At 36.7% G+C, this 22153-nt stretch overlaps 1 pseudogene; it reads right to left on the bottom strand.

Moving 5' to 3' along the window:
• Positions 1-419: 419 nt before the first annotated feature.
• Positions 420-9246, bottom strand: LOC134484847 (vomeronasal type-2 receptor 116-like; annotated as a pseudogene).
• Positions 9247-22153: the final 12907 nt, after the last annotated feature.

Genomic DNA, 22153 nt, shown 5'->3' with positions numbered 1-22153 from the left:
GATTAATACTGATCACTGGCTTCCTGTCCATCCTATGACAGTTTTCTTCCTTATAACTCCCAGAACATCTTGCTTGGAGGTTGTCTTGCCTACATGGAGCAGAATCAACTTATATTAGTCTGTAATTAAGAACATTTCTTAAACACATATGTACAAATCAAAGTGATTGTAGCCTCTCATTAATGGAGATTTCCTGTTCTCAATATGTTTAGGTTTCTGAGAGCTCACTTGCCACCAAAACTTACTAATTGATATTGCTTTAGGCAGTGCTGTACTGTGGTACAAATACTATCTCTAGATATTACTTAATTTTCTTTGATGATTTATGAACACTTTTGTTAAGACAAAGCAAAGTAGATATGTTGAGCATCATCTAAAATTTTAAAACTCTCAAAGGTTCGATAAAGCAATTTATCTTTTTATTTCTGAAGAACATTTAAATCTGGTCGAACTAAAAAAAAACATAACACTTTTGGATAAATATACACCCGAGCAACCCTGCACTAGAAGCCAAGATGGAGAAAACCTCCACAACAACCATAACCTTCCCCCTGGTGCTGTGGTAGACAGGGAGGAAGGTGATCCAAACACTGTAGAACTCCAACATGCTGAATGTTAGGAACTTGGCCTCATTGAATCTGTCAGGAAGGTTCCTAGCCAAGAAAGCCACAGTGAAGCTCCCCAGAGCCAAGGAGCCCAAATATCCCAAGACAAAGTGGAAAGCAATGGCTGAGCCTTTGTTGCAAATGATGATTATCTTTCCATGTTCAGATTGTGTATCTCTGTCAATAAATGGAGGAGATGTCACCAACCAGATTGCACAGAGAACAAGTTGGATTAGGGTACAATTGGGAATGAGCAAGTTAATTGCCCCTTTTATCATCATCTTTCTTATCCTCCTCCCTGGAGTAGTGAGCTTGAAAGCTGTGACCACAGTTATTGTTTTGGCCAACACAGTAGAAATAGCAACAGTGAAAAATATTGCAAATGTGGTCTGCTGCAGGATGCAGGTGGCCTGGTTGGGATGTCCAATGTAGAGCAATGAGCACAGAAAACAGAAGGCTAGAGATATGAGCAGTATGTAGCTGAGAATGTGGTTATTGGCTTTCACAATGGGAGTATCCATGTACTTCACAAAAGTGACTAGTACTAGAATTGTGATGGCTGAAAAGGACAGGGCCATGCAGCCTAGAGCCATCCCCAATGGATCTTCATAAGCGAGAAATGTCACAGCTCTTTGGAGGCACTCGGTTTGTTCTAAGTTGGCATATGAATCATCTGGACATCTCACACACTGCTCCATATCTGTTGGCAAAGAAAAATAATCCCTTATAAGATATCATAATCGTGTAGTTAATAATTGTATATTTGTTTCATTCAGAGGATATATCAATAAATAATTTGGGGTTGAGAATATATTACACTCATTATTGCTTTAGGGACTGATAACCTATATTTCCTGTCTATTAACCTATGCTTTGTGATGGAACAAATCATCATCACAGAAATTGGAAAAGTTATCACTTAAACAAAAATGAAATAAAAATATGGTGATTATTAATATGCATAATCTCAGTTTATTTTATTTCTCAATCCATAAATTTATTATTCAGAGACAAGGGTAGTATACTGACATATTTATTGATGCTGGTTGATGAAAAACATTATGTATTTTGTTTGTTTTAGGTTTTGTGCACTTTTGTCTACACATAGGCTGGTGAACATACAATTCCTCATTCAAAAACCGTTTGTGTATAGGAATATTTTCATTCTTGAAGCCATATGTCTCATAAACTTATCCATGTCCTTCTTGTTGTGGTACAATTTATTTTCCGCCAACTACACTTTCCATGGTTATGGCTATAGAAGTTTATGGCATGAAGATTATTGATATTGACATTCATCCCGCTTTCCTTATTTAGGCTGTGATTAATGATAAGCACTCTCCTATTTCTTGCTGCATTATTGATATCTTCACTTTTTCTAATTCTTTGATAGGAAATGCCTAATCCTTTATGTCATGTAAGCTCTTAAAATACGTTTCACTAGTGAACACTTGTTCTGAGCATCTTGTCTATGTCAGGAACTAAGCTTGGTGACAGAAAGTTTGTGGACTGTACATGTAGTCAAGATTCTTTGTACAAAGGATCAAAGAAGAATATACATCAGCTTAGGTTATGTCTAAAATTATCTTTTAAAAAATGTTAGACATGTATGTCCCCCTAAGCATTTTCTGCATAGTATAAAAGCATTAACCATTACATTCTGAGAGACATTGGTTGTTTTTGGAAGAAATTCCAGGTAATTAACTGGGTCTAAGGGAAACTGATATTATTTAACCAATTAAATTTTGAAACATGGATATTTTTGGGCTGTAGTTTCCATCTAGGACATATCATATTTATAGTTTGTAAACAGAAGATATTCAAATTCAGCAAATTTTTCTCTGCAAGCAAGCATGTACCTGTATCATTGGCAATCTCATTTTCTTGGCACTGGACACAATCAAAGCAGCAGTCGGCTGTTTGTTTCTGATGACTTTTTCTGAATCCTGCAGTACATGTCTCACTACACACTGAGGAGGGGACCTGAGGCAATACACATACAGACACAAAGACACACAGACACACAGGCACACACAAATATAAATATAAATTATATTTAAATAATATATACATGAAATATGCACATTATATATGTTATATAAATATGTATTTAATGTGTACATCTGTGTGAAGATCATGAATACATCATATATAAAATGAACGATAGATTAAGATTTGGGAAATTAACAGATGCATTCCTCTGAAAATTTATTATTATATATTACCCTGAAATGCACTGTATGTCATACAATAATTTCTGTCATGAATATTATATATGCAATATTTTAGGTGTAACAATTTAAATTTTCTCCTTGATAAACTGATTAATTCAAATATAACTTTTATGTGGCATCCGTTTTTCTCTTAAAAACTGATAAATAAAATAATAAGAACACAGAGTTGTATGGAAAGAAAAGGTAGGATATCTCAAGGAAGACTTGTTCAAAAAATAAGAAAAGAGTATGTAATATAAGACTCTCATCCAATTAATGAACTTTTCCTAAGTGCAAAGGAAAGATTTAATACCCATTCTATCCCACCCCACCACTGAATCTATTAAAGAGCACTCCAACAATCTGGCCGCTCTGGCCTCAAAGATCTAACATTTTTATATTCTGTGGCATGCACCATTCACAGTACCAAGGGTCTCTCTTCACTCTGATGCCAGATGAGGCAATATTCTGCAGAGGAGGGGAAACTGGGAAGGAGGATAATATTAAAATGTAAATAAGTAAAATTAATGATAAAAATCTATAAATTAAAAGAGAAAAGTTTTAATCTAGGAAAATACTTCTCATAATGAATCTATGCTATAATTAATTACGCTACAACTATGTTCATACATAATCAGTTTATATATAGTTTATATGTAGTTACAATACATATATATGTACATATATATGTGTGTGTTTAACTGTATATATTGCTATAAATTTAATAAATATATTTCTGTAAGGGAGGGTAAATAGTCATATGGATGCAATTGACCATAGGATTCAGAGTCCTTTGATCCCTATAACCAGATCAAATGAATTTCAGTGTAATTAAATTTTGGTGCTTGTAACTGAGAATGGTCATTTGCAAGAGTATTAATTGGTCTTGACCACAGGGATATTGTTGAGTGCTTCCCATTTAAAATTTGATATCTTTAAAAAAATAAAAATTGTAGTGTACCTACCAATGTTTCTCCTGTGACCCACTCCCAGTCTTCAGATATATGAAGTTGTTGACTCTGTGTTAAACAAGGAAAATAGCTTCCTATTTTCACTTTTAATCCAAGGCCTTGTGGAAAATTCCAAATGATGAAAATGTCATACTTGGCAGACTGATTTTCCTTATGATTCATGTTTACCAGCTCTCCAACAGGGTTAGTAAATACCCTAGTTTTCAGCAAAGAAGCCACCTAAAAGAGATGAATCATTATATGATTACATATGCATATCAATACAGAGAATACCAAATTGAGAATGTCCCATAATTTTTTAATGTCTTTCAGATAATACAGGTATATTAAAATAACCCCATGTAGTAAAATACACTATACTGTATTATTACAAGTTATAATTACATGTTATATTGTATAATTACAATTTAATATACTTCACATTAATTGTTGCTGGTTAAGAAAGCTAGAATAAATGATTACCAGAGAACAAATCACATGGTATGTGTGTGTATGTGTACACATGTTTGTCTAAAATAATATTTAAAAGCTAAAGCCAAATATGTAAGAAAAAAGGGGGAGTTATAAAATATGGAAGTTTTGGAAGTAAAGAATGGTAGTGGGTCAATCATGGACGTACTGCATAGATGTATGAAATACCCATTAACTTAATGAAATGTGTACTCTTAATCATATGTGTTGTTATAAATATTATTAATTTAAATGGATAGCTATTATCGGAGCACATGTACTCATTTTTGAGAAATCCTTCTTGAGAAAAATATTCTAGTCTAGTTATCACTTAAGGATTTTATGATGAAACTCTTGGCTCCTTTTAAAATTTGAACTTATTTGGTTAAATGTTAAAAGAAATTTTCACATAATTCACTTATATTCATGAAAATGTATTGTCTCCTATTAAAACTTATCACTGTGCATGATATATATCCACGTAAAAAATTCATTTTGGAGTTTTGCAGTATAGAAAACTTTATACCTAGAGATAACCTGTAACAAATGTATGTGAACTTCTCAGTGGCCTGAAAGGTCACATTGCTATATCTAAGCATAATGAAATGTAAAAAACGTTACCTGGTGACAGTTAGTGAATAGTCCTTTGGGTTTGGCCATTTCCCGAGACTCTATTTGTTGAAAAATGAGTTCTTGATAGGTGTGGGCCACAGCATACACAGCATTATATAAATTGTAACCGTCTTCACTCAGGACCATGTCAAATGTGTGCTGTGTTAACCATTCCAATGCGTTTTTCAACATAAAAAAATCCATTTTCTTCTTGTTCTTTGAGATTGAACAGTTAAAATGATTCCACTGCCCCATAGACTGAGAAATATCTACTGGATACTTGGATATGTTTATTGTTTGCATAAAATTTCTAAATATAGCGATGTCATTGTGGTGGTGGGCAAAAATGACAGTCCCATGGAAGAAATCAAGGCTGAAATCTTTATCATATGTGATAAAATCCAATTTTGAGGTTGTGATCCAGATTCTCCGTGCAACTAAATATGCCCATCTTGCAAAGCTGAGTTCTAGAGTGGAGATCATTTTGCCATAAATGATAACTACCTTTGCTGAAGATGTCATAAGTTGTTGGTCATAAATATTAAATTTTGTGTTGTATAACTGAATGCTTTCTGGGATCATATTCACAAAAGCTAAACAGATCGCATGCCTTTGCATTTTTTCTCTCAAGTCTGAGTGAAACTGAATACCTTGGTCATCATCTGTGATGAGCAGTCCTATCCAAGTCCATTCAAAATGAAACATCAAGGAGACCATGCCATGGAGCAAATATGTGTCCTTGGTTGCTATCTGATAGATATAGGGAAACTGGTCATGGTCACTCAGGTTAGGATTAAATGGTCCAAAGAAAATCTAAAGAGTATAGAAGAGAGGATGAAACATCCACATGAGGAAGATGATTGTTAGGAGGTTTGGACATAAATACAAGTAATGCAACTCACCGTTCAGAATTCAGATTGAGGGTAGTAAGATTACACAATACATATCATAGATTTTTACTTCTAGAATATTCCTGACAAAACTGTACGTTCTAGAAAACAGCTTTTCCTGTTTGCCCAGTATAGTTATACAATCTGATTATTTTATTCTCTCTCTCTCTCTCTCTCTCTCTCTCTCTCTCTCTCTCTCTCTCTCTCTCTCTGTGTGTGTGTGTGTGTGTGTGTGTGTGTGTGCGTGCGTGCGTGGTGCGTGCGTGTGTGTGTGTGTGTGTGTGTGTGTGTGTGTGTGTGTTTACCAGCATACCTATAAATGCATGGGATGCAGGTTTTCTTGTAGGCACATGTAAATGGAATTTAAAAGTTGGTAATTCGTCCAGTGTCACACATTATTACCTTTGGTGCCCTTGAATTAACTGAAAGTTTTAAGGAATTTTTCCATCATGGTCCTGTAAGTTTTACATCACAACATTTCTTTCTTCCACAGTTATAATTAAGTAGATCGAAATAGTTGTTTTGATGTAAATATGCTTTATCCAGAACTCCCATTGTATCTTCACACATACCAAAAATGAAGGAAAATATCAAAGACATGTTGGATAAAAGATAAGGATTCTTCTTGATCTCATCAGTAGCAAAAAACATTACCAGAAAAAATTCATATTTTCTTGCTGTTATCCTAAAACCAAGCATAATGATGATTAAGGGAGATGCTTGAAAAAGAAAATTTCAACTGCAATTAAGTTTGTATCACAAGGCATTCTATATTTCTGTCTAAATGTCATGAAATAAGTCTCATAAATTAGAGATCTTAAGATTTGAATACAATGTAAAAGTTCATAGACCCATGACACTAACTTGTGATAAATTTTGTAACTTTGACAGTCAATAAGGGGACTATTTTACCTCTGAATACCATCTTCTGACTACATTAGCGTCCAATTGATTAAGACTGTTATAATCGTGGAGATATAATTCCACAAATACAAAATAAAAAGCATGACATAAACAACACATGAAATACATAACACATTTGCATTATAATTTTAGTATTTAAATGTAATTTATATTAAACATGTTAATAATTTTAATTTTTTTGAATCATATATTACATCAAAAAATTTTGTTCAACTTCTGTGTTCATGTACTTTTTAACCCTAAAAATATCATTAATGCATATTTAAGAATTTCTATTGTTTATGATCCTATACCAAATGTTGCATAATAAATTGTATGAAAACTCAAAATAATTTTTGAGTATCAAGCAGAGTAAAAGAACATAAAAGATTAAAAAGCCAATCATTTAGAAATATATTCAAAGGCCCTTATATAATAATACCTAACACAGAGTAAGTTTATGCAAATGAATTATGTACCTGTGTAAATTATCTAGCAATCATTTTAATTCAAAAGGAGTATCAGTGTTTTGAGGAGAGAAATTATTATATCAGTAAGAACATTTTTCAAATTTCAAATTAGGAGTAACTCGTTGAAGTTATACAATATGAAAATGCTAATTTTATGCATAGCATAGCAGGAAACATTATCAATAATGTTTCCTTGTTTATAGAACATGCATTTAATAGTTTCAACTGTTAATATTCATTAAACAATACATATTTGAAGATATCTTCGACTTAACTTTATTTATTCATTTCAAGCACATAAAATGATGCAATATATTGTGCAACCTGAATATTATCCTATACACATCAACATGAAGTCACCTTTTAATGTGTTGCTACTATTTTAATTTTGTAAAAGTGGATTGAAATTTCCCTTAACACTTCAGGTCTCCTAATTCTTTAAGGTCCTTTAATAGATGTCTGAACCCTAAGATCTTCTTTCATTTCAAATGTGTTCCTCTGCCCAAGCATAGTTGGCAGTTCATCTGTTCATTTGTTACTATTAGCAAATACCTCTCATCAGGGGTAAAACACCAAACAGGCTCTTTTGCTGAAATTTTCACTTTTAATTGACTGTTTGAATCTAAGTTTTTCTTTCTAAACCTTAAAAGTGTATTGATACAATTCATATATTTGTAAATTTAAATCTTATTATGACTTGTAGAATTGTCACTAAAGAGAATGTCCACTATTTTTTCCAATGAGATCTGGAATGATACAGAATGCATCAGAAATTGAATTTCTACTGACCTAACACAGAATTACAATAATGTGAAGCCACCACCAATATCAAAGTGTACAAAGTATACTGTTGCTAACAATTAGAAAATATTTTGTTTAAATCGGAAAGACACAAAAATTGAATAAGAAATGGGATGAGAGTCAGGGATAGAAAAGTGCAGAAAACTTCAGGTTATGAAAGACTGAAGCCACAAGCTCATGGATTAGTTAAAATTTGAGTGATTTCAACATCCCTTCTCTCATGATTTGCAGGCACAAATGATAACATCTCACACTGGGAATCTAAGAACTATGTAGCCACATTGAGAACAGCTTCTTAGCAACAAGAAATACATTTATTCTCCTAGATTTTCCATAATGTTACATATTTTTAAAATTAAGAAAAATATTGAATATCTACATGATGCAGATAATAATACTAGCATGTGACTGAGTGTTTGCATCACTGGATGAAAAGATATTCTGATAACAGAATAAGAAATCTGGCGGGCATTTTCCATATTCAGTGACAGCTCCAGAATGACAGGAGGGGTTCATTTAAAGAGTATTTTATAATGCAAGGCATATATATATATATATATATATATATATATATATATATATATATGTCCATATGTATATATACTCATAAGTATATATGTAATAATATACATTTAATCATATATAGTAGACATCATTCCACCACCACCACACATGTTTCAATGTCTGAGTGTATGCCCAACTTTTAGAGGCCAAAATTAGATAACCATTTTATTGAGGCCTTTAGATGCATGCTTATACAGGGACGGTTGGCAGAAAATTGAAAAGAGGCAGTGATGCGGTCCCTTCATATTGAGATTTTGCCAAAAGTGGGAATTATGAACTCAAGGTAAAGGTAAAAACATATTTCAACATATATCAACAAAGATTCAAGAGATAGAATCCAGTCTCTCTCGCTTTCCAGCTTTGTGAACTAGAGCCAATGTAGTAAAGCTAACGTAAACCGTGACACATTTGAAAGTATCAAAACATTGATTGAAGTTATAATTAATATTCTGTGGTTCCTAAAGTTACAAGGGGAAAAACAGGACAGGATCTTACAGGGTGTGTACAGTTATATACTTCTAATTAATAATATTGAAACAAGAAATAAAGTTAGTGACTTACCTAAAATTAATAATGTGATTATAAAAATTTTCTTCAATAGGGCTCTCAAGTGTAAAAAGGACAAAACCACAGTCATTTTGCAAATCTCCATCATTATCTTCACTCTTCTTTATCCTCCAAAATCAACTGGGTTCAGTCAAATTGCACAAGATGAGACAAAACTTCAGGGAAAAAAAGGCAATAGTGAACGGACACAGCTTCTTCATGTCTGCTAAGATCTAGTATGGAGCAATTGTGAAACCTGATTCTTTATTTTTTTAAAGATTTATTCACTTATTATATATAAGTACACCGTAGCTGTCTTCAGATACACCAGAAGAGGGCATCGGATCTCTTTACAGATGGTTGTGAGCCACCATGTGGTTGCTGGGAATTGAACTCAGGACCTCTGGAAGAGTAGTCGGGTGTTCTTAACTGCTGAGCCATCTCTCCAGCCCGTGAAACCTGATTCTTATGCAGGCAAACATAACACACACATTTACACCAGTTTGTATATTTTAAGGCTTCTGCTGACAGGTGATCCACTTAATTATATTCAACAGTTTCTTTCTGTTCATCATATGTTCTGCTCCCTGGATACAATGGGAAAATTCTGGCCTCAAGCCCTACATCTGAGGTCTGAAAACTTTTGATCAAAACATTTCCAAAAACGTGTTTTGAAGATAATGTTCTCCATCCACAGCAGCCATGACTTCATTAACATCCACGCCATAAATATTCCAAAGGGCAATTTTCTCTTGAACAGCCTTCAACAGACCGTGTGTCAACAGCAAGATTTATGAACCCAATAGATTTCCTCAGAACTTTTATAGTAAGACAAGAATTGAGAAGTTATAAATGTTCCAAATCATTTGGACTTTGAGTTGAATCGTGGCACATTATGTCTTTCATTCCCTGGTGTAGGGAAGGGAAGTTTCACATGCAACATTGAGCCAGGAGTTGAGCATGTTCACAAAATCTCCTTAAGCTCCCCATGATTCTTGTGATCTGGAGAATATGTCATCATGCTAAATCCAAAAATTCCTGGAATCATACAGATTCAGCGTGCATCCTGACAATATCAATTCCTATGCAGACATTTAATGGGTTGTAATGCTTATCTCTTGCCTGATAATCAGTTCTTGACACTCAATGACATTTGGTAAATATTTTTTCTTTGATGTTTGTTCACACCTCAATGAGTTGGTTGAGAATAATTTTATGTGTTTTCTTTAAAGGAATGAAAGAATGTACCTGTCATTTATGAGAGAGAATTTTATTGCTAATATTATTATATAACATATATTTTATGCCTAGTTGGTATATGTTTTGAAATGGTATTGTCTTGGTTTACATTGCAACAAGACAGATGCATGTCTGATATGTAGGTTGATGTCTATAGGTAGCAGAGGGCTGGTACCAGTTAGGTCAATGCCATGATTGTACAGTAAAAAAATAAGGTGGGAGAGAAAAATAAGAGAGAAAAATCAAGATGGAGACAGAGAAGAGTGATCTGCCTCTGGGTGGTCTTGAATTGTCAAGGTAGATGGGATGGATTTCTGTAATCAAATTTATATTTTCTAGGCTGGCAGCTTATATCCTTATCAACTGTTTGTAAGTTTATTGTTTGGATGTATTTTGTATTGAAAATTTAACATACAAATCTGATTGTTGTGGTAGAGGTTGTTGCATCTTGATTTTTATGTTTAATTGGGTATTTCTTATTTACATTTCAAATGTTATTCCCTTTACCAGTTTCCTGACCACAAGCCTCCTACAACCCCCCTTCTATATGCCCCTCTTCATCCATACCCCTTACCGTTTCTCCCCCCAAAAAAATTCCCTACAGCAGGGATCCGCCCTTGGCAGGACCAAGGACTTCTCCTTCCATTTATGCCTAGCAAGGTCATCCTTTGCTACATATGCAGTTGTAGCCATGGGTCAGCCTGGGTAGTGGTTTAGTCTCTGGGAGCTCTGGTTGTTGACATTTTTGTTCTAATGGGGTTGCAAGACCCTTTAGCACTCTCAATCCTTTCTCTAATTTCTCCAATGGGTGTCCTATTCTCAGGTCAGTGGTTTGCTGCTAGCATTCATCTCTGTACATGACTTGTTCTGGCTGCGTCTCTCAGGAAAGATCTATATACAATTCCTGTCAGCATGCATTTCTTAGCATCATCCATCTTACCTAGTTTTGGTAGCTGCATATATATGGGCCACATGTGGGACAGGAGCTGAATGACTGTTCCGTCTGTGCTCTAAACATTGACTCCCTATCCCCTTGTATGGATATTTTTGTTTCCATTTGTAAGGAGTGAGTCATCCCCATTTTAATCATCTTTGTTCTTGAGTTTCATGTGGTCTATGGACTGCATTTTGGGTAATCGAAATTTAGGGCTATTATCCACTTAACGGTGAGAGCATACCATTTGTTTCTCTGTGATTTGGTTACCTCACTCAGGATGATATTTCTAGTTCATTCCATTTGCCTATGAATTTCATGAAGTCACTGGTTTTTGATACCTGAGTAGTATGCCATTGTGTAGATACACCATCTTTTCTGTATGCATTCCTCAGTTGAAGGGCCTCTGGGTTATTTCTAGCTTCTGACTATTATAAATAAGGCTGCTATGAACATAGTGGAGAATGTGGCTTTGTTGTATGTTGGTGTGTCTTTTGGGTATAAGCCCAGGAGAGGCAGACCTGGGTCCTCAGGTAATACAATGTCCACTTTTGTGAAGAACCTTCTCACTGATTGCCAAAGAGGTTGTTCCAGGTTGCAATACCACCAACAATGGAGGAGTGTTGTTCTTTCTCCATATCTTCACCAACATCTGCTGTCACCAGGTTGTTGATCTTAGCCATTCTGACTGGTGTGAGGTGGAATCTCAGGGTTGTTTTGATTTGCATTTCCCTGATGACTATGGATGTTGAACCATTCTTTATGTGCTTCTCAGTCATTAGATATTCCTCAGCTGTGATTCTTTGTTTAGCTCTTTACCCCCTTTTAGTAGGGGTATTTGGCTCTCAGGAGTCTAACTTCTTGAATTCTTTGTATATTTTGGATACTAGCCTATTATTGGTTGTAGGATTGCTAAAGATCTTTTCCCAATCTGTTGGCTGGCATTTTGTCCTAATGACAGTGTCCTTTGCCTTACAGAAGCATTGCAGTTTTCAAGGTTCTATTTGTTGACTCTTGATCTTAGAGCATAAGGCATTGGTGTTCTGTTCAGAAATATTTTCCCAGTGCCCATGTATTAGAGACTCCTCCCCATGTTTTCTTCTATTAGTCTGAGTGTATCTGGTTTGATGTGAAGATCAATGATCCACTTGGGCTTAAGCTTTATACAGGGTGATAAGAAAGAATTGATTTGCATTCTTCTACATGCTGACCGCCCGTTGAACCATCACATTTTGGTGAAAATGCTACCTTTTTTCCATTGAATGGTTTTAGTTCCTCGGATGAAAATCAAGTGACCATAGGTGTGTGTGTTCATTTCTAGGTCTTCAATTCTTTTCCACAGATCTGTCTCCCTGTCTCTGTACCAAAACCATATAATTTTTTTAACTATTGCTCTGTAATAATGCTTGAGGTCATGTTTTCCCCAAAAAGTCCTTTTATTGTTGAGGATAGTTTTAGTTATCCTGGGATTTTATTATTCCAAATGAATGTGCGACTTGCTATTTTACATCTATGAAGAATTTAATTTGAATTTTTGTGAGGATTTCAATGAATATGTAGATTGCTTTTGGAAAAAGGGCCATTTTTGTTATATTAATCTTTCCAATCCATGAGCATTGGATGTCTTTCCATCTTCTGAGACCTTGTTTAATTTATTTCTACAAGTCTTTAAGTTATTATCATACAAATCTTTCTCTTGCTTGGTGAAAGTCACACCAAGGTATTTTATATTATTTGGGAGTATTATGAAGGGTGTTGTTTCCCTAATTTCTTTATCAGTTTGTTTATCCTTTGAGTATAAGAAATCTCTTGATTTATTTGAGTTAATTTTATACCCACCCACTTTGCTGTCGTTATTTATCAGATTTAGTAGTTCTCTGGTGGACCTTATCTGGTCACTTAAATATACTATCATATCTGCAAATAGTGATACTTAGACTTCATCTTTTCCAATTTGTATTCCTTTCACCTCCTATTGTTGTCTGATTGCTGTGACTAGGACATCGAGAACTATATTTAATAAGTAGGGAGATAGTGGAAAGCCTTGTCTAGTCCCTTATTTTAGTGGGATTGCTTCAAGTTTCTCTCCATTTATTTTGATGTGAGCTACTGGTTTGCTGTATAAGGCTTTTAGTATGTGTAGGTATGGGCCTTGAGTTCCTGATCTTTCTAAGACTTTTATCACAAAGGTGTGTTGAATTTTATTAAATGCTTTCTAAGCATCTAATGAAATAATCATGTGGTTTTTAATCTTTCAGTTTGTTTACATTATGATATACGTTATTGGAATTCTGTATATTGAACCATCCCTGCATACCTAGGATGAAGCCCATTTGATCATGGTGGATCATCTTTTTGATGTGTTCTTACATTTGGTTTTGACAAATGTTAGTGAGTGTTTTTGCATCTATTTTCATAAGGGAAATTAAAAAAAGAATTTTGTAGTGCTCCATCTGTTTCTATTTTGTATAATAATTTGTATAGTATTGGTATGAGATCTTCTATGAAGGTCTGATAGAATTCTGCACTGAACTCATGTGGTCCTGGGCTCTTTTTGGTTGGGAGACTATTAATAACTGCTTCTATTTATTAAGGAGTTTTGAGGTTGTTTAGGTTTATATGTTCCTGGGGAATTGAATCTACTGATGTTGAGTGATATGAAGGAATAGTGGTTGTTGTTTCTTGTTTTTCCCATTTTTAGAGGTGGAATTACATTTGTGTGTCTCTCTTCTTTTGGTTTTGTTGCAAGGAGATTAGTTTCTTTCTTTATCTAGGGTGAAGTTTCCTACCTTGTGTTGAAGTTTTCTATCTATTAACCTTTGTAGGGCTGGATTTGTAGAAATATTTTGTTTAAAATTTTTTTCATCATGGAATATCTTGGTTTACCTTCTGTGTAAGTGAGAGTCTTGCTGGATATGGGAACCTTGGCTGAGAATTGTGTCCTCTTATGGTCTGTATAATATATGTCCAGTATTTTCTGACTTTCACAGTCCCTGGTAAGAATTCTTGTATAATTCTGATAGGTCTGCCTTTATATGTTACTTGACCTTTTTCATTTACTGCTTTTAACATTCATTCTTTGTTTTGTGCATTTGGTGTTTTGACTATTTTGTGACAGGAGGAATTTCTTTTCTGGTCCAATCTATTTGGTGTTCTCTAGGTTTCTTGTATGTTTATGGCCATCTCTTTCTTTAGGTTAGGGAAGTTTTCTTCTATGATTTTGTTGAAGATATTTACCAGCCCTTTATGTTGCGAGTCTTCACACTCTTCTATACCTGTTATCTTTAGGTATGATCTTTGATTTGTGTCCTGATTTCCTGTATGTTTAGTGCTAGCAGCTTTTTCCATTTTCCATTCTCTTTGACAGTTGTGTCAATGTTTTCTTTGATATCTTCTGCTCCTGAAGTTCTCTCTTCTATCTCATGTATTCTGTTGGTGATGCTTGCATCTATGACTCCTGATCTCCTCCCTAGATTTTCTATCTCCAGGGTTTTCTCCCTGTGTGCTCTCTTTATTGTTTCTATTTCCATCTTAACTCCTGGATGGTTTCGTTCAATTTCTTCTCCTCTTTGGTTGTGGTTTTCTGTAATTTTTATTGTATTTTTGTGTTTCCTTTTTAATGGCTTCTACTTGTTTGCTTGTGTTGTCCCATATTTCCTTAGGGAGTTATTTCTGACTTTCTTCACGTCCTCCATATTGATGATAAAACGTGATTTTAAATCTAAATCCTGCTTTTCCAGTGTATTTGGATATCCAGTTTTTGCTTTGGTTGGAGGCCTGGGCTCTGATGATGTCAAGTAGTCTTGCTTTCTGTTGCTTGTGTTCTTGCACTTGCCTCGCCTTCATGTTATGTTCTGTGTTAGTTTGTCTTTCTGTTTCTGAAGGTGGCTTGACCCTCTTATTGACCTGTGCATCAGCACTCCTCTAGACCTGTTTTCTTGCGGTAGCATGGTGCAGCTGAGATAATTTAGTGCTAGTTTCAATGGCCTGCTAGAGCCTAAACTAGCAAGATCATGATAGCAAGGGTACATATGGGAACTGGTTCAGCTGTTTTGTTGTTGTTGTTGTTGTTGTTGTTGTTGTTGTTGTTTGTTTGTTTGTTTTATTGTTTTGTTTTATTTCTTTACTGCAACACTGATATGCAAACTTATATAACTTAGTTTGATTACAATGAGTGACACCGATGGATCATTTAATGTTATTTTTAACTGTTTTAACTACTATATATACTTATTAATATAAGATCCACACTGAGAGACACCGCCCGGACATGAAGGGAACCAGTCAACAGTTCTCGGCACCCAAAGCCTGTGGGAGGGAGAGCTAAACCTTCAAAGGAGCAGACATGCCTCAGAAGCCAGAAGAGACTACACTCTGCCCACATTTCTGACTCCAGAGGAAAACACCTAATGCCATCTGGCACCCCGGTGCACAGGGGCTCCCGGAAAGGGTGGCACAGGTCTGCCTTGTTGCTGCCCTCACGGAGAGCTCATAAGCAACACCCCACAAGCAAACCTGAGCCTTGGGACCACAGGTAAGACCAACTTTTCTGCTCCAAGTGTCCTGACTGGTGGCCTCAGGACACACAGAGGCAAAATTCCTCTAGGACCGGACACTTCCGGTTTTTAGCAGTATTCCCAAACTCACTGATCCCTGCCTCCAGCTCACTGTTCCCAAACCCCTTGGGAGAGAGAGCTCACTGCCCGGACAGGTGGGCACTCCTGAGACTGCAGAGTGGAAGAGACCACCAACACTGCCCACCCCTGCCCACATCCCTGGCCCACTCGGAAACTGTATACAGCCTCTGGGATCCGGCAGATAAGGGCAGTGGAGCAGCAGGTCCCCTACGCCCGAGAAACCGCCGGAACCTGAAAGGACTGACCAGATAAACAGTTCTCTGCACCCAAATCCTGTGGGAGGGAGAGCTAAACCTTCAGAGAGGCAGACACGACTGGGAAGCCAGAAGAGACTACACTCTGCCCACATTTCTGACTCCAGAGGAAAACACCAATCGCCATCTGGGACCCTGGTGAATCCAGGACACAGGCCCACAGGAACAGCTGAAGACCTGTAGAGAGGAAAAACTACACGCCCAAAAGGAGAACACTCTGTTGCCATAACTGGCTGAAAGAAAACAGGAAAACAGGTCTACAGCACTCCCACAGGCTTATAGGACAGTCTAGACACTGTCACAAATAGCAGAACAAAGTAACACCAGAGATAATCTGATGGGGAGAGGCAAGCACAGGAACCAAAGCAAAAGAAACCAAGAATACATGGCATCATCGGAGCCCCATTCTCCCATCAAAACAAACACTGAATATCCAAACACACCAGAAAAGCAAGATCTAGATTCAAAATCATATTTGATCATGATGCTGGAGGACTTCAAGAAAGACATGAAGAACTCCCTTAGAGAAACGCAGGAAAACATAAATAAACAAGTAGGAGCCTATAGAGAGGAATCACAAAAATCCCTGAAAGAATTCCAGGAAAAAAATCAAACAGTTGAAGGAATTAAAAATGGAAATAGAAGCAATGAAGAAAGAACACAGGGAAACAACTCTGGATATAGAAAACCAAAGGAAGAGACAAGGAGCCATAGATACAAGCATCACCAACAGAATACAAGAGATAGAAGAGAGAATCTCAGCAGCAGAAGATTCCATAGAAATCATCGACACAACTGTCAAAGATAATGTAAAGCAAAAAAAGCTACTGGTCCAAAACATACAAGAAATCCAGGACTCAATGAGAAGATCAAACCTAAGCATAATAGGTACAGAAGAGAGGGAAGACTCCCAGCTCAAAGGACCAGTAAATATGTTCAACAAAATCATAGAAGAAAACTTCCCTAACCTAAAGAAAGAGATGCCCATAAGAATATAAGAAGCCTACGGAACTCCAAATAGATTGGACCAGAAAAGAAACTCCTCCCATCACATAATAGTCAAAACACAAAATTCACAAAATAAAGAAAGAATATTAAAAGCAGTAAGGGAAAAAGGTCAAGTAACATATAAAGGCAGACCTATCAGAATCACACCAGACTTTTCGCCAGAGGCTATGAAAGCCACAAGATCCTGGACAGATGTCATACAGACCCTAAGAGAACGCAAATGCTAGCCCAGGTTACTGTATCCTGCAAAACTCTCAATTAACATAGAGGGAGAAACCAAGATACTCCATGACAAAGCCAAATTTACACAATATCTTTCTACAAATCCAGCGCTACAAAGGATAATAAATGGTAAAGCCCAAAATAAGGAGGCAAGCTATACCCTAGAAAAAGCAAGAAACTAATTGTCTTGGTGTAGGATGATGTCACAGGTGAGGCAGGTACAGGATAGAAGGAGGCTTGTCATTGGAGGAGAAGGAAGGATGGGCAGGAAAGAAGTTTGAAGGAAGAGGAGGAGACTGAGGGAGAGAGGAGGAGAAGGAGAGACCAAGAGAGGGGAGTAGCCATGGCTGGTGATGTTAAGATTCTGTTGTGTGTATTTATAGGTTGTTATTAATGTTCTCAAGGGATGAATAGTACCGGGCTTTGTATGTTTAAGTGGGCAATTATATCTTACCAATTGGATCAAAGATTATTGTGTTGTGTTTTCTTTTATGTGAGGGTTTGAGTGTAGGAAACTGTGCAATTGGGCTGTGTTTCCACCAAGATATCTAGCAGATATCTTGGGGCACCATGGTACAGAGCTAGTGGGGTAAAAGACCACCATTACTTGTTTTATTTTTATATTTTTACAACAACAGATGGCGCGCCAAGGTGATGGGCCAGAATCCACTAGTAATCCTGAGAGTTGAGAGAAAGTTTTTATTTTCCACTTGCCATGTTAAGTCATGTGATGTCTTAAGCACAGGACTTCAAACAAAGAAAAGGGGAAGCCACCTGGGCTGGCAGGCTGTAGGTCCCCTGCTGTGTGATAAGTAATGGTAGATCAGAGAGTCAGAGATTAAAAGCTGCTTTTTAAAGAAAGTTGTTTAGAAAGTCTTTCAGGATATTCATATTCTTTTTAACGTGGGCTCCATGGGAATTTTGGGTTGAAATCCTAGTTAGACAAGCTACTTCTTATTACAGGTATTATTAAAAGGTGATTGAGTTTGTTTTTAGAAAGAAGAGAGTAAAGAGATTACCTGAATCAGGTGGGGATTTTCATCCACGGTTCAGAACTTAGATAGGGAAAAATTAGTCACTAACTTCAAGTAGAGAGTTGTGATGAAATGTCTGTAACACCAAGGAGAGTGAATGCAGGCATATATTTTAGAAGTCATTAAAGTTAAAGAAAAATCTGTGGCTCTGGGTAGAGAGCTTAACAGATGGATATATTTTGGGTTAAATTCCTGAGTTTTAAGTTGTTTATTGGTAATAGAATTGATATAAGGTGTTTAAGTTTGTTTTAAGGAGAGTAAAGAGATTACCCGAATCACGTGGAGATTTTCATCTATGGCTTGGAACTTAGATGGGAAAAAATTAGTCACTAACTCCAAGTAGAGAGTTGTGATGAAATGTCCAACACCAAGGAGAGTGAATGCAGGGATATATTTTAGAAGTTATTAAGGTAAAGAAAAATCTGTGGCTCTGGGTAGAGAGCTTAACAGATTGAGATATTCATGATGGGTATGACTTTGAGTTTTATGATTTTATTATTACTCTGGGAGAGAATGCAAGATACAAGCTTTTCTGGTTTCAGACTAAGGAACACAGTTTTTTGGGAGAAAGATTTTGTCTTTGTGCTTTTAAAAAATGTGATTAGGCTCTGGAAACCTCACAGAGTCATACTGATCAGATTTGATAGAGGTAGACCGCCTGAAAAATTTATTCAGGAAAATCAAACAAAAAGATATCTCGATTCTAAACTTTTTCTTGAGGGTTGTATTTTACAGAGCATGCCTACCTATTTGGAATCCTGGTCTCAAGGACTTTCAGCTGGGTCCAGTCAGGACACATCCTGCTACAGCATTTGCTTCATTCTTCCTACCACCTACCCCCAAGGATATCTCAACACCCCTGTACAGCTTGAAGAAGTTATGGAGGAGTCATCACCCCAATTCCCTGGACTTTGGGGGCCTAAAAATGGTTATTCTAAAGTTGTTTTTTGTCACGCCCACCTCGGTCGGCAAGGAAGACGCAACATGGTTGGATTCTTCTCAACAGCCTTTACTGCAGGACACCTTCATTGTTGACACGGGGACGCAAGCAGCAAAAGTGCTCGCCTTATATACACAACAGTGTGCTAATATTCTTTCAGGGATTGGTGGGGCACGAGTCACCCCACTGTCATCCCAGCTACTTGTCCTCCAGAGATTGGCGCGGCATGAACCCTATTAGCATAGTACCGCCCCAGCCAGACTGACTGCAGGTGCTAAACCCCGCGCATGCGCAGTACTGTTGTTCACCAAAGGAGGGCGCCGGATCACCTCATTATCATACAGCTGCCCTGACTAGGGGACAAGCCTGCGCATGCCTGGTAAGTTATTCACATTCGAACGGGGCTGGCTTTTGGCGCCATCTTTACTTCGCCGCACCGCGCACTAGAGTTTTTATGAGGAATTTAGAAATGATTGTAATTTAACAGGGAGGAATTACCTAGATTGAGTTATACAGTCATACTCTCATTTGGTAACTAAGCTTAAATCATATCTTTGTTTTGGTATAAAATTTATTTGTCAAAAGAGTTTAAAAGTACAAAGTTTAGAGCCAGTCCTTCTATTGTTGTCATTACAAACACACCTGTGAGTTAAGATTCAAATAGCAAAGTCATAGCTCTGAGTTTGTGAGAGTACTTTCAAGATAAAATTTAGGATATGGAGACGACAGTCCAGATTGTCTTATATAGATAGATGGTTTTCAAAAACATCAGAAATCCACAAAATGTGAGATTTAATGTTGTTTATCTTTTGCTGAGACATATCTGCTCCTAACAGTTACCCATTGGTGGATTTAATGAAGAATGTGAACATCTCTACCTCCAGGTGAGCAATACTTTGTGACTAGGCAGCCACTAGACAAAACTGCCTGTTTCATTTACAGACTAATACTGTCCAGAAAAGGACAAATTATGCAGAATAGTTGACTGATAAACCCTGCCAAGACAAAGTAATCAGCCCTTCAAAATCTGCATTTCTAGAGTCTGTCAGTTGATTTTGGGCCAGAAGGCTGAAGACTTGAGCTCACATGTTGCTAACAGGGGACTGTGCTAGCGGAGATTTTGTCTCTACAACCTCTCAGTTCTGGAAGCCGTGTTAGGCTTCCTATGTGTATAGATATTTGGTCATTCTCAGATTTCTGACGGGGTTGACATTAATAGCCTATCAGGCTGTTTAACTCTAAATATACATATTTTATTGGATAGTTATCAGGTAGTATACAAGCTAGCCAAGATATAATACAGATTTTAAGCCTTTCTTAAGCTGCAATGGATAACTAAATGTACTGTTTAACTGATATAGTGTTGGACAGGGTGTTAGATATATTTTATGCTCTTAATTACAAAATGATAGTAGTAGTGCTCAGCTTATATTTGAGAGAAAAGTTGTTTTATCATTAGACAAAAAGGGTGAAATGTAGGATGATGTCACAGGTGAGGCAGGTACAGGATAGAAGGAGGCTTGTCTTTGGAGGAGAAGGAAGGATGGGCAGGAGAGAAGTTAGAAGGAAAAGGAGGAGACTGAGGGAGAGAGGAGGAGAAGGAGAGACCAGGAGAGGGGAGAAGCCATGGCAGGTGATATTAAGATTCTGCTCTGTGTATTTACAGGTTGTTATTAATGTTCTCAAGGGATGAATAGTACTGGGATTTATATGTTTAAGTGGGCAATTATATCTTACCAATTGAATCAAAGATTATTGTGTTGTGTGTTCTTTTATGTGAGGGTTTGAGTGTAGGAAAGTGTACAGCTGGGCTGTGTTTCCGCCAAGATATCTAGCAGATATCTTGGGGCAGCGCGGTACAGAGCTAGCGGGGTAAAAGACCACCGTTACTTGTTTTATTTTTATATTTTTACAATAACATCTTGGTAACAAAACAAAGAGAAGAAAAGCACACAAACATAACCTCACATAGAAATATGAATATAACAGGAAGCAATAATCACTATTCTTTAATATCTCTCAACATCAATGGTCTCAACTCCCCAATAAAAAGACATAGATTAAAAAACTGGATACGCAATGACGACCCTGCATTGTGCTGCCTACAGGAAACACACCTCAGAGACAAAGACAGACACTACCTCAGAGTGAAAGGCTGGAAAACAACTTTCCAAGCAAATGGTCAGAAGAAGCAAGCTGGAGTAGCCATTCTAATATCAAATAAAATCAATTTTCAACTAAAAGTCATCAAAAAAGATAAGGAACTTCATATTCGTCAAAGGAAATATCCACCAGCACCCTCAGAGACTATAAGTGTCTGGTCCCCTGGAGCTGGAGTTAGAAGCAGCTGTGAACCTTCCATTGTGGATGCTGGGAACCAGGCCTTGGTCCTCTTCAATGGTAGTCTGTGCCTTTAACCACTGAGCCTTCTCCCCAGCCCCAAAAATGCTTCTCTTGAAGAAAGGAACACATGTTTTAAAATTGTATCACATTACCTACTAAGGAATATCACAAACAACCGATGCTGTTCAAAAGAAAATACAGGTTGTGATTTAGCAATTAAGAGCTAGAAGACATGCACAGTGCAACCGGTGTCCCTCTAACTGACCTCAGCCTCTGTCAGATTTGCATCAGATGTAGTAATGGAGCCTCAGGTGGGAGGTTCTCAAAGATTGGACACAATATTTCCCACCAAGTTTGCAGAGTAAATACATGTTATCCCAAACTATTGTACAGTTTTCAAACTTCCAACTTTCCATAAATGATTTTTACTATTTGTTCTAAAAAACAAAAAAGCTCAACAACAACAAGAGAAAACCCCAGCATGCTCTTTCCTGACATTTTCTGTATTTCAGTTCCC

This window comes from Rattus norvegicus, chromosome 1, assembly GCF_036323735.1.
Source record: "Rattus norvegicus strain BN/NHsdMcwi chromosome 1, GRCr8, whole genome shotgun sequence".
In the NCBI taxonomy this organism is placed as follows: domain Eukaryota; kingdom Metazoa; phylum Chordata; class Mammalia; order Rodentia; family Muridae; genus Rattus; species Rattus norvegicus.
This window is presented reverse-complemented; position numbering and strand designations above follow the sequence as displayed.